General features: G+C 34.0%; 1 long non-coding RNA gene across 1 annotated transcript; it reads right to left on the bottom strand.

Annotated features, from left to right (window-relative positions):
* Positions 1 to 762: 762 nt before the first annotated feature.
* LOC148200866 (uncharacterized) lies at positions 763 to 13902 on the bottom strand. Its single transcript, XR_015785659.1, has 4 exons — positions 13048 to 13902; positions 10802 to 11025; positions 7004 to 7071; positions 763 to 1672 (listed from the first exon to the last, which is right to left on the bottom strand). It is a non-coding gene; the product is annotated as an uncharacterized LOC148200866 (long non-coding RNA).
* Between the last annotated feature and the right edge of the window lie 204 nt (positions 13903 to 14106).

Here is a 14106-nt window from a genome sequence, read left to right as displayed (position 1 = left end):
GATACCAAACACACTCACAAGCAAGTTATCATTACAAGGGCATTTCAAGGCTTGTATTGAGGCCGGGCTAAGAAGAAAATTTGGTTTTTCTGGACAACAAAGTTCCTTGAGTTAAGAGAGTGCACAATTCATTCATTCACATTGACAATTAATCTCTCTTTTACTTTTTTTAGGTGAGAAACTAATCTTCAACTCATTCCCAACTTTACTTGGATTGAACATAACCTTTTATTTTCTTTCTTTTCTTCTCTTTTGCTTTTTCTTTTGCCCAATGCTCTTTAATGAATTTCACAAAGTTCTTTTCGGTTTCTCACCACCCCAAACTTGAACAATTCTCCATTACCACAAAAACATACTCTACTTAACTCAAGGTAAAGATTTCAAAAAGGGTTTTTCAACTTTTTAAATTAGGCTCCAGGTTCAAAGGGTAAAGAGAAACATTGTTCTTTGATGGGTTTACCTATTGGAAATGGCTCTAAGGGAGAAGAAACCATGGTCTTGATCATGTGTAACAAGCAAGCAAGTGGTTCAATCATAGAAAATTAAGCAAAATCAATCATGCTTCCAAAGTAATAACATTCAATCAATAAAAACTCTAGAGTCCAATCTCTCACAATTTAACTCTCAAGTTCCACAATTTGATAAACATCATGCCTAGCATATTAATCACCAATTAAAATCATGCATCTGTTTTTAACAAAACTATGAGCAACCACCATCTATGCTTAAAAGCCTCACCAATCATTAACTCAACATGCATCATAAAACAATAGAGCAAACACAAGAATATTACTCATCACAAACAGTAGTTTATCACATCATACCAAACCATTGCAGCACAATTCATTAAACCAAGTACATAAGCAATAAAACAAAATAAACAAAAACATAAAAATCCTGATCCAGCAGCATCCACAAGCAAATGTCTAGTAGCATAGCATCCATCAGTAAATGCTCTTAGTAGCATCCATCAGTAGATGCTCTCATCTAAATCTTCTAGCATCCATCAGTAGATGTGAATCCTTCTCATCAGCATCCATCAGTAGATGCTAATCTTTCTCATCTTCATCGGCATCCATCAGTAGACGCCTTCAGTAGCATCCATCAGTAGATGCTTAATCACATAGCCTCCATCAGTAGACGCTACCATTCATCACCCTCATAGCAGCATCCATCAGTAGATGTTGTCATCTGAGTCCTTCTAGCATCCCTCAGTAGATGCTGTCCAGCACCCATCAGTAGATGTTGTCATTCCTGCAAAGCAAAATCAAATCCAAACCACACAAATAATCAATTTAAAAAGAAAAATCATTAATTGGGTTGCCTCGCAATAAGCGTTTGTTTAACGTCACGAGCCTGACACCATTAAGCACAATCTACATCTATTATGTTGGTGTTCCTTTTGCTTTCATCACACCAACTTATCTGCAGCATCTTCCTGTTCACCATCTTTACCCTCCTTGAATAAAGAGTCTCAATCTCAATAACTCCATTCTCTTTGATATCTTTAATCACTTCATGCACAGAGTCTTGGTGAACATGTTTCTAATTGCAGTTGAAGTCTGGCGCTCAGCGCCCTTAATGGGGCGCCGAAGCGCGCCCTGTGACCTTCTTCCTCCTTCTTCTCTTTTTGATGATCTTGTGCTCCTAGTACAGATTTTCGAATTTAATCCTGCAGACACTCAAGAACACTGCATTAGAGCACCAAATTAGCAAAAACAGATAAAAAAATAAAAAGATAAAAAGATAAAAAAGATGAAAAGATAAAAAGATAAAAAGATAAAAAAAAATGAAAAGATAAAAAATAAAAAATAAATAAAAAGATGAAAAGATAAAAAGATAAAAAAATGAAAAAATATAAAGATAAAAAGATGAAAAGATAAAAAGATAAAAAGATGAAAAAATGAAAAGATGAAAAGATGAAAAGAGAAAAAGATAAAAAGATAAAAAGATAAAAAGATAAAAAGATAAAAAGATAAAAAGATAAAAAGATAAAAAGATAAAAAGATAAAAAGATAAAAAGATAAAAAGATAAAAAGATAAAAAGATAAAAAGATAAAAAGATAAAAAGATAAAAAGATAAAAAGATAAAAAGATAAAAAGATAAAAAGATAAAAAGATAAAAAGATAAAAAGATAAAAAGATAAAAAGATAAAAAGATAAAAAGATAAAAAGATAAAAAGATAAAAAGATAAAAAGATAAAAAGATAAAAAGATAAAAAGATAAAAAGATAAAAAGATTAAAAGATTAAAAGTCAATCGGTTAAGAATCGCAGAAATAGAATAGTTATACCACGAGTCCCCGGCTACGGCGCCAAAAACTTGTTAACACTCCGGCAAGTGTACCGAATCGTATCAAGTAATAATAAATGGTAAGACCAAGTATCGTTTCCCAAGAGACTCACATCACTAGCAGGTGATGACATCCAGGAAATCCAAACTGTGAAGGCTCTATTGAATGCAAAGTTCAAGATTAAAGACTTAGGCCAACTCAAGTATTTTCTGGGGTTAGAAATTGCAAGATCTTAACGGGGCATTAATTTGTCACAAAGGAAGTATGCTCCAGAGTTACTAGAAGATGCAGGATTGTTGGGATGTTAACCTGTTTCTACTCTCATACAACCAAGCTGATAACAGTTGAAAAACTGTTATTTTCATGCTTAAAAGTGATACTAAAAGCAACCTTTAGACTTAGAAACTAGCTTGAAATCATGCATTTTGTTTATATTTTCAGAAATAAGAGAGCTGGACAGGTTTATGCTTGATTTGAGTGTTTTTGTGCAGGTTTTGAGGTGAATTTGGTGAAAGAAGTGAAGAATGAGAGAGAGGACATTAGAAAAGACAAGAAAGAGTGCAAAAAAGGAGAAGTCGAAGGCACCGCTCAGCGGCAAACTACCGCTGAGCGGCACTCAAGAGGTGGCGTTGGAACCGCTGAGGGGCAAATGGCCGCTGAGGGGAAGAAAGAAGACGCGTAACCACCGCTGAGCGGTAAATGGCGCTGAGCGGCACTTTTTGGGCTTGGACTTTTGTAATCTTTTGTAACTCTAGATTAGTATATAAGGGCTTGCACGTCCTTTAGTTAGTATCTTTGGCAGAAACGAGGCAAACACTCTCTCTTTCACCCCTTTGAAGGAGGATCTTGGATGCTCAGGCTACCTCTTCACCTTTATTGGGTTTATTCTTTCATACTTTCATTGTTATTCATCTAGGTTCACCATGAATATGGTGAACTAAACCTTGTATGTTTGTTGGGGAATCAATGTAATCTCTTGAAGCTCTCATATATGGATTTGTTGAATACATCTTTGAATTAAGACATATGCTTTCTTTTCATCATTAGTTAGGGTTTTTCCTCTTTGCTCAATGCTTGCATTGTTTAACTCATTCTAATGCATGATTATTGGTTTTGTTGATACGGACACGTACGGGGAAATCTAGATCCGGGGAATTTCTCCCAATATTTTACTGACAACATTATATTGGTTGCCTTAAGCTCCTGCACTCATGAACTAATCATTAGGAATGCTAGGAATTGTATGAACTATTTGATTAGGGAGAAGCCATCTAGAATGGTACATTAGAGAGTGGCATTAACAATGATGATTTGAAAGAGGAATTCCTAAAATATATGAGAGTGGATGAGATGAAATTGACCCCCAACAACATATTCATTCATTTAATCCATTGAAAGTGTTTATCTTATGTCTTTGCCATTGATCAATTCATGCATACATGTTTATTTTCGTCTTGCATATTAAAATTTCAATCATTGTTTTCTTAAGTCTTAGCTAATCAAGAAATCACATAACTAAACTAGGCCGTGAGTCCTTTGGGAAGAACGATACTTGGTCTTACCAAGTTTTATTACTTGAACGATTCGGTCATACTTGCCGATTGTGAAACAAGTTTGTGACATCATATTTTGGTGCTTACAAATTTGTCCATCACAAGCACAAAATTTTCTAAGACAAAAGGGAAACCCTATTCAGATGTGCAGGCCTATAGAAGACTTCTTGGCAGGTTACTATATCTAACCAACACAAGACCAGATTTATGTTTCGTTGTTAGTACTCTCGGTCAATTTCTTTCCAATCCTTTGGAAGATCACTATGCAGCAGCAATAAGAATCTTGAGATATATCAAGAACAATCCAAGACAAGGATTATTCTTTCCCTCCAACACAGAACATGCTCTCAAGGCTTTTAGTGATTCTGATTGGGCTGCTTGCCCTGACATTAGAAGGTTTGTGACTGGTTTTAATGTGTTCTATGGTGCATCATTAATCAGCTGGAAATCCAAGAAGCAAGGTACTATATCTAGATCATCAATCGAAGCAGAATATAGAGCTTTAACTTCCACAACATGTGAAATTCAATGGCTTCTGTATTTGCTCCATGATTTGAAATAGCCTCTACCACAACCAGTTCCTCTATTTTGTGACAATCAATCTGCTATACAAATTGCACAGAATCCAGCCATGCATGAAAGGACAAAGCATATTGAAATTGATTGTCATCTCATAAGAGATAAAGTTCAAGCTGGTGTAATTAAGCTCCTGTCCATTCCTACTTCAGCACAACTTGCAGACATTCATTCTAAAGCTTTGCATCCAACACAATTTCAATCTTTGTTGTCCAAGCTGAGCATTAAGGATATATATGCTGCAACTTGAGGGGAGATATTTGATTTAATTTATTTATTTTTCGTTCATATCTGTGCATATTTATGTTCCTATATTTATATTCTATTTTTATATTTATATTCCGTTTATACATTGTTTCAAACAATTATATATATGTAAATTGTACTCTTTCCTGATTATGGAATAAGAAATACAATTCTTATCCTTTCTTTTCTCATAACACAAATATTCATACTACTCTTCAATCACCCAATCACAGAACAATGAAACTCCTGTATAACTTTCATTTAAGGGTCCTAAAGACAAATAAGAGCTTAGAAGATCTTTATGAGTCCATGAAAATGTTAAAAAATATATATTGTATAACTGCACTTAAAGAATACAAGCTAAGAAGAATATATGGAAACCCAAACACATGTTCCTAATAAAGTCCTCGAAATTTTCAAAGATTACAACCTTGAATTGAATTTACAGGAATCATTTTTAAGGGCATATTGAAAAATAGAATTAGATAAATTTGATCCATCATTAGTTAGTTGGATCTAGTTTTAGATTCATAGTTTGTTTTCTATGCATATGTCTTTAGGTTCAAGTACCTAAATTTCTTCAAATATATATATATATATATATATATATATATATATATATATATATATATATATATATATATATATATATATATATATATATATATATATATATGTGTGTGTGTGTGTGTACCTTCTAATAAAAAACTACTCACTATTTTTTTAAATATGATATCACTAAGATAGATTCGGTCTCCTTCAACCAAAACCATCTTAAATTGTGAAACACATGACGACATGTTTAAGGATGCATGTCTTATATCTCGTAGAAATACTTATGCATCAGAGAAAGAAAAAGGTAAAAATATAAATGAAGTCTTTTTAAGTCCTAAAATTGATATATCACTACAAAAAAGTAGGGCATTACCGAAGGCCAGAAGCCCTCGGTAAAAGCCACAGGCCGTCGATAATGGGTGTTTACCGAAGGCTTATCGACGGCCAAAAATCCTTCGGTAAATCCCTTGTCGCTAACAATTACCGAGGGCTTTCGCCCTTCGGTAATTACCGAGGGCCAAAAGCCTTCGGTAATTACCGAGGGTCAAAAGCCTTCGGTAATTACCGAAGGGCTGAAGCCTTCGGTAATGACCAAACGAGGGTATTTACCGAAGGGCAGAAGCCTTCGGTAATGACCAACAGTGGGCATTTACCGAAGGGCAAAAGCCTTCGGTAAATTGCAGAGCAGCTTTCACAGAAATGGCATTTCTTGTGCAACCCAGACCTGTATATCAAATTTCAATTACAAACAGACCTGCCTATAAGTTTTCAAGCACATACAAACATGCATAATGTGCATCTCAAAGATGCAATCAATTATCTACTTCATCCTTATAGTTACTCATTTTAAGTCTTACCCTGTATTAAAAGAAATTTTCAAGGGTGTTGTCATGGTCTTTTTCCAAGAGGGAATTTCGGTTGAAGGGTGGGGAACAAGGTGTGGAGATTATATATAAGGTGGGGAATTTAGGTCTTGCTTATTTTCATATTGATATCCTAGCATTAAGAAAGTAGTTCTATATTCGTTGTCAAAATTTGTTTAATACAAAGTAAGAATTCAAAACAGCTAACATCTATTTTATTAGAATGAGTTCCTAATACTTGGTGCTCTTCATCCATAAGAACAGAAATTAAACCATGAAAGTCTCTATTTTAAGAATTGTGATAGATACTCAATAATAACAAGAGCCTAGGTGAAGAGGAAAGAAAGGAAGTGATTAAGGACAATCATGAGTAAGGAGTAAAGTGTAGAGGAAGAGTAAGGAAGGTCTGAAGTTTGCAAAGGTTACTAAACCAAGACATAGAATGAGCAGAAGGCAAGCAAAAATAAGCAAGAACAGTGAGACTCAGGAGGAAGCTAAGCAGCTGACCTAGTCACTGTAATGCCTCATTTCTCACTTCAATCAGCGATCTGTGGGTTAAGTTCCAGTTTCCTGTATTACTTAATGGATTTTAATGATTATTCTTTTGGACTCAAGTCCACAAAGAGAGGCCAATAACAAAATAGCCTATTAGGTACAAAAAGTAGTAATTTGAGGTTCATAGGATTAGTTATGTGTACAGTGATATAAAGAGTAAAGAAACCTTATTGTCTGCTCCCACACCCCCTCTTGCAAAGGAAAGAAAGATAAAACATTTTCCATTACTTATAAGAGCATAATATTTGAAACCTGTGAACTAGAAACAGTTTAAGTGTATCCTCATTTCTAATACATTAAATTCCAGAGTATAAGCAAGTGTGCATCGTAATGTAATTATACAGCTCTAAAACAGAACATACCTTCCAAGTGAAATCAAATGAGTAAATGCTATTGCAAACTTGATTGGCTTGAAGAAAACAACCATACACTGTAACATAGGAGAGAGAAATGTCATTTATTAGTGCTTATTCTTGTCTGTCAAAATAAATGAGTTATTATACATTAAAGTAGAAAGAATAACAGTTGTAAGTCAAGTTTTCAGAAAGGAAGTGAAAATAACTATATTCCCATCAAAGTTTTCATAAAAAAGGCAAGAGAAGCCATTACCCTCATTATCAGTTTTTGATTTAAGTAAAAGAAGCCAAAAGAATAGGAGTTTCTTGCTGATTCTCTATAACTATAATATAATGATGAACACATTTCAATGGCATTGTTGCTGCCTTGGGTTTTGACTCTACTGGTCCAATGTTACAGTTATACTGGACATAGAAACATTATCAACATTCACAGGGGTATAAGGTGCATCATTATCCACTTCATATTATATATATTGATATATATATATATATATATTGATATATATATATATATATATATATATATATATCAATATATATATATATATATATATATATATATATATATATATATCATGGTGGCTAATATTACTTGACTGTCATATGCAGAGATTTCTAGACCAAGAAAATGAGACTTGTAGTCCACCATTTCAAATCATAATAATATGGTAGTGAAAGTGGATTTAAAAAGCAAGAAACAAATTAGAAGTTGCAATGTCAATTCACTCATTCACTTCCATTTTAAAGCCAATTTTGATGGTTTAAGAGATGATTATGCATTTAGGCATAAAAATGAGCATTTCAATACTGCACACAACTTTAAAATGGAAAAATAAACTTGCTAAAACTTTGCTTATGCACAAACACAACCAGATTCAACAAATCATTCCACACATTGCCAAATATGCATGAAAATGTTACCAAAACTACACTAGAATTCAGAATTCAGTGAAATTAAATGAAGACAACACTTGCAATGACTCTAACAACTCCTAAAACACTTGATATAACTGTAGAGAATCAACTGGAAGCATTTAAACACCTAAGACACAAGCAATGATATGAAACACAGTGAAAAGATTGATCAAAAAAGCAATAATAGCACCTTGTTTCAGGATTTATTACCAACTCAACTATGGTTTTTGCAGTTTTGTGATTAATACAGGTTTCTATTAATTGGAAAATGTTTAATATCATTATACAAACTTGCACATTGCTTAATAAACAAAACAGTTACACTGAAACAGATTTATGAGATTGCACCAGATTTATTCCATTTTGTGCATAATTTTTGAAACAGATTAATGTTTTAAGTGATGTAGCACATATAATCAAGGCTAGACATTGTCTCATTCCCTTATATCATTCATAAATGACTACCAATGCACTGCAACTAGAGAAAAGAATGAAACCTTAGCTGGAAAAAATATTCTGCACTACAAAAGGTCCCTAGTTTGGTGGTTTGATACTAAAAAACATATGCAACTGATTTAAACACACAACTGAATGTTCAGGTAACTTTATTTGATGATTTTAATTGTCTTTAAACTCTAAAATGAGTTATAAACAGCTTGTAACTCAAAATCACCACTCCACTTCTATTTTAACTCAAAAAGTGATGGTTTTCACCTTGTTAAATGTCCTTGCAATGGCCAGTTCGAGTTTCATCATGCATAGTTGTTGTTTTCAAGCTTAGTTTAGTGTATTTACACTTTCTACAGTCATTTGCATTGATAGCTACCTGTTTCAATCATTATAACTTACAATGAGGTGTGTAGTTGTTTAATTTGCTACATTATTAGTTGTTATAAGATCAAATTTTGGAATCTACTATTTCTATGCCAAATAATACCTCAAAAGACTTTGTTTTGATGATTTAAAGTTGTTGTAAAATTCTAATTTGACTTATAACCAATGTTGTGCAGTTTCACAACTCAAAACCTGAATTTACAGGTCATTTTTTCTAGTGAAAGTTGAATCCAACTCTGATTTTTGAATTAGTGCATTTGTAATTGCTTTGGGTTGTAACAAAAGCTAGGTTGTGATTTGAATTGAAACATGTGAAAAAGAAACATTATACAGTTGCTAAAAGGCATTTACTCCAATGGTTTCATCCTGAGCACACTATTTTTGGCAAAAAATTATTGATTGTAATGCTTTAGACAAGTGTATTTCATACATTCATACATGTTTGAAGTGCTAACAATAAGAAATTATCACTGAATCTCAAAAAGACTAGTTCAGTTGATCATTTTGCTAGTTTTATCATTGTTTATGTTTTTTGTAGAGCTTTGCACCGTGCTTTAGTCTTTGAGTGGTTTTAGGTCACTTCATATCTCCTACTTGATAGTCTGCAGCTAGGTCTAGTTGATTAGGACCTTCTTATGCATTTAATTGAACCACCCACCCTTGACTCTGTTGTTTCTCCATTCTGCAACAATTATTAGTGAAATTTTCTGTATTTATGGGAACTGCCACTATCAATTGTTGATTCTATGTGTTTCTGTGTTGTTTCAATGTTTGTGTACACTCATAATTAGATGTTGTCAATTTTGTTTCTATTAGAGAAGGATGGATTTACGTGGCCACCCAATTTACAAGTCCTAAAGCTAACTTCAAACAGTTTCTCCAATGATTTTCTGTCATCTCTAAGTGGGCTTCAACGTCTCAAATCGCTTGATTTTAGATCAAACCGATTAAACGGATTGCTCGATATAAGTGGCTAGTATGACTATTTTTTTTTATGGTGATTGGACTTAGACTTAGACCTATAATTTGTAACCTACAAGTCCTACTAAGTACACTTTAAACCATTCAAATAATATCAAACTTCATTTCTAATAAACACTTTTAAATAAATAAAAATAATATAAGCTCTGCACCCATACAATTATTTTAAAATGAAATCATTTTATTGATTTTATAACACTCTTAATTGTAAGATACTTGTTTGGAATATGAAAGAAATTGGCTTTGAATGGAATTGTACTGGTGCTAACAACAACAAATGAAATAAGGGGTTTGGAAGCAGTGGAAAGATTGAAATAGTTTCGACCATCAGACTTTGTGGTTTTTCATCAACTTCATGTGACACACACTTACAATGTTACATACTTAGCATATTTCATCACAACCAGATTTAGAAAACTTTATATATTGGTCAGTGTTACTATCTCCTTCCCTCCTTTTCAATTTTTTATCATAAAGTTTTAACACATGTAAACCTCAGTGTTGCAGGTGGATTTCAATGTTTTTTAAAGCTTCATTCCTTTGCTTCTTATATATGACAAGTTCTATGTGGTTGAAAGTTCAAACTCTATATCAGGACTATTGGACCATCCATGTTTGAAGCAGAGGCTCTTGGTTTAGGAGCTATGTATGAAACCGAGACTATTTGTTTACCTAAGCCATATAAGGTGACTTGCTGCTAGGACTTGTAGTTTGGACCGCTACCTACTGGTGGTTCTTTCATCATCATGGAATTCATACAATTTGGTGCATCTTGAGGTTATCATGTCAAAAACCTAGAAATTACTTCTGATTACGAAAGTTATAGTATCAACCATTTACAATATATAACATGATGTGTACGTTGATTGGAAGTAGGTCAAGGGGAAGTTAGAGGTTGAAAGCTTCACTTCGTAGTTGAAGTTTAGAGCACACAGTTGCACGCATTAAAAGCAAAGGCAACAAACCAATAAAATTTCTCAATCAAACAACATCATACACTACTGCCACAAGAACATCAAACAGATTCAACAACATTGTAACTCATAATGAATTATTAAAAGCACAACTTACCTCAACCAAGAAAGCACATGACGATGGCAAGCCTTCTACAGCACGACAGCCACACAAGACCACAACGACCCTCTAAGGAAGTCCCTCCACCTACTTCCTTCAACTTCTGAGCACACTGTCCTGAGGTCGCCACAAGCTAATCGTCACGCCGCGACCACCACCTTCGAACAGCCCCCTCGGAATAATGTACTCCCTCAACCACCACCCTCCTCACCGGCCCTATCCTAGCGTCGACACAACAATTGCAGCAAAAAAGGGGTTAATTTTGATTTCAGAACGAAAGAGGAAGTTGCTTGGGGGTTCAGAGGTGAGACACCAAAAATTGGGGGAAAGCTTCTGTGGAAACTAAAATTTGCAGAATGGGAGAGGGAAATCCCAAATTTTCAATTCATTAGGTCGATGCTTATACCGACGGCCTATGGGACCTTCGGTAAACTTAAAAAGCCTTCGGTAATCAACCACTTCCATGACCGTCGGTACATCCTTCGGTAAATTAAATTTACCGAAGGCCACAGAGGCCGTCGGTATTATTCCTTCGGAAATTAACGATTTTCCTGTAGTGTATCGCCATGAAAATCTTTTGGCAAGTGGATGGATTTAGTATGCACATGCAGTATTGGTTGGCCGGTTGAAACCAGTGTTGATTACAGAATAGTTTAATAAAACATTGTGATAATATTAACTATAAATTATTATCTAACTGTGGTCTTAGACACTAATCTCCTGGCATGTGCAAGTTTTGTCAACTGACTAACAATATCAGTAATTGTTATGATTTGTTTATTTTTCATATTTGAAACTTTAAATGCTAATGATATTAGGTATATATACTGTTAGTTAGTTGACTAAATTGTCCATGTATCAAAACAACATTGACGGGCTTGACAAACAACTAAATAAATTTTGAAAGAAATTATTTTTAAACTAATATCAATGCAGTGTTTAATCTCCATATATACAAAGATAATAAAGTTCATTTTTCATACAGGAATTTAATTTAAAATATGTAACCAGGAAAATTTCACTTTGAAAAAATAAATTAATTAACATACTCATCATATAGCTCCATCCGTTAATCAAGTTTAGATGGGTGAAAAAAGCAAGTGTTTTTAGCAGAAAAGACATATTTATTCAAAACCTAAATGAGTTTCAGGTGTAGGAGTCCAAAGGGGTATCAAAAATATCTGAGCAAGAACAAAAAAGAAAGAATATAAAAAGGAAAGTAGTTGTTGGGTAAAGGTAGTAACATTCTTATGGTGTAGATATATGATGCTACTCTTTTTCAATGAATGAAACAGTATATAATAAAAGGCCTGGTGGCGATTTTGAATTGATTTGTGCTGAATATAAATAAATGTGTGTGACGCCAAGATGTTAACCACTCAGTTACAACAAAAATGACAACACAACAATGAAAACGATTGGTGACTACGTCCACTCCAACCTAATAATGACCCTTGCTCCATGGAGGAGGACTGCATAAATCAAATTAGCCACTGAACACAAGAGAGATTAATGAAGGAATATCAAAACAAAAAGCAGAATGTTTATTTCTACTTTTAAGAATCTATTTCGTTTTCATTTGAAAACATGTCACTTTTTCTTTTTCTTTTTTTCTAATTCATCTCTCATTTAAAGACTAGTTCAGAATATGGTATAAAATACTTTTCTAAGACAGTAAAAGAGCACTGATATTTTCATAGTTTGGTACATGGTTTTTGAAAATAACTGATATAATCCTTTTAATTTCTCACCAACTATATATCCTAAATTTCCTTGTCTCGTGTACCTAATAAACCAACCAACCAATCGAAAAACCAAGTCAATGCCATTTTGGACCAGCAACCTAAATTGGACAAACTAGTGATTAATTGCACACGAAATGATGAACAAGATCTGATCCAGGGAGACCTATTCACAAGCCAGAAGTCAGAAACAAACAAATAAGAGACACCGGAAAAGATTGAAAGTTAATAATCTCAACACGAACTTGATTCTATAGAAGAGAAATTGGCATTACAGCATGCATGACTCCTCATACGCCATTTGGTAAGGCCATGACCATTGTGATGGGGTGAACAAATGGCATACAGGGAGCCAGGCACACAAAGTATGCTAATAGAGAGAGAAGAAAGAGGCAAAAAAGGTCACAAGGGTTAGTTGTTAGAGAAACATGCAGAAGATGGAAGATGTTGATGTTATGATGAGAAATGCAAGAGAGATGATAAAGGAAAAGCAAAGGGTACCGTTGATATTGAATGAAGTAGAGTGAACGAAGGATATGTGATCTGAAAGCGAATTGATTTGAGGAGTAGCATATATGCAATAGGAGGGAAGAAAGAGGGTAAAGTATGAGAACCAAAAGGACAAAAAGGGCCCCTCTGAGTTTCATAGGCTACTGTTTTCTACTTGGAAACCAACCAAGCAGGTTTAAAGTTGAGAATTTGGCATGAAGTGTAGATAGCTTTGAAAATACTCTAGGTTGAAGACCATGTCTTTTTCCAACCTTTTTAAACTCTCTTAAGGTTAGGATATGACTTTGGAGAGATTAGGGGTCACATATATAAGGACTTTAATAAAGAGGGTAAGAGGGAGATGATGAAGGTGGATAACAACGAGACCCTTTTCCTGTTTGCTGGACGCTATGATGACTCTAGGTTATGCAATTTCTTTTTCCATTCCACATAAAAAGTGCAATTTCTTTTTCATCTTCTGCAACACATTTGTCTGCAAGTGTTTGGATCACCTTAGATTCCCATCACTCCCACAATCGAACATCTTCAAACAACCAGATCTTTCCCTACCCTTGTCCTTTTCCTTCTACGCTTTGTTTCTTTCTTCTCTTTTCTCTCTTTCTCTCTTTCTCCTTTTGGTACACGTGATGTATGAATACATTATTGTCTTAAACATCAAGGGAGGTCCATTACAGAGAACTTAGGTACTTGTTCCTCTTCTTTCTTTCTCTTCCTTCACCCTTCTCTCCTCTCGTTTCAACACCCTTTTTCAAATTTATGTCGTACCTTCATATGCTATATATACACTTCTAGACACATCAAAATTAACTTTTTCTTAAAACAATCATTTCCCTCTTCACCAGATATTCCCTTTATTTATACTTCTCATTGCTTAAAAACAACACCTTTGTAATCTACGAGGTACACGTATTACATAACACTTAATACTATATCTTTTGCCTTTCATCAATTTTTAAAATTCCCAAATATCATACCATTTTAATACAGATAACGTACACCCCATAAAATTCACTTCAGAATAATTCATGTTTCAACAACTCAGACTCCTTC

This window comes from Vigna umbellata, chromosome 4 (assembly GCF_029865625.1).
Source record: "Vigna umbellata cultivar VRB3 chromosome 4, Vumbellata_1.0, whole genome shotgun sequence".
NCBI classification, from domain to species: Eukaryota; Viridiplantae; Streptophyta; class Magnoliopsida; order Fabales; family Fabaceae; genus Vigna; species Vigna umbellata.
This window is presented reverse-complemented; position numbering and strand designations above follow the sequence as displayed.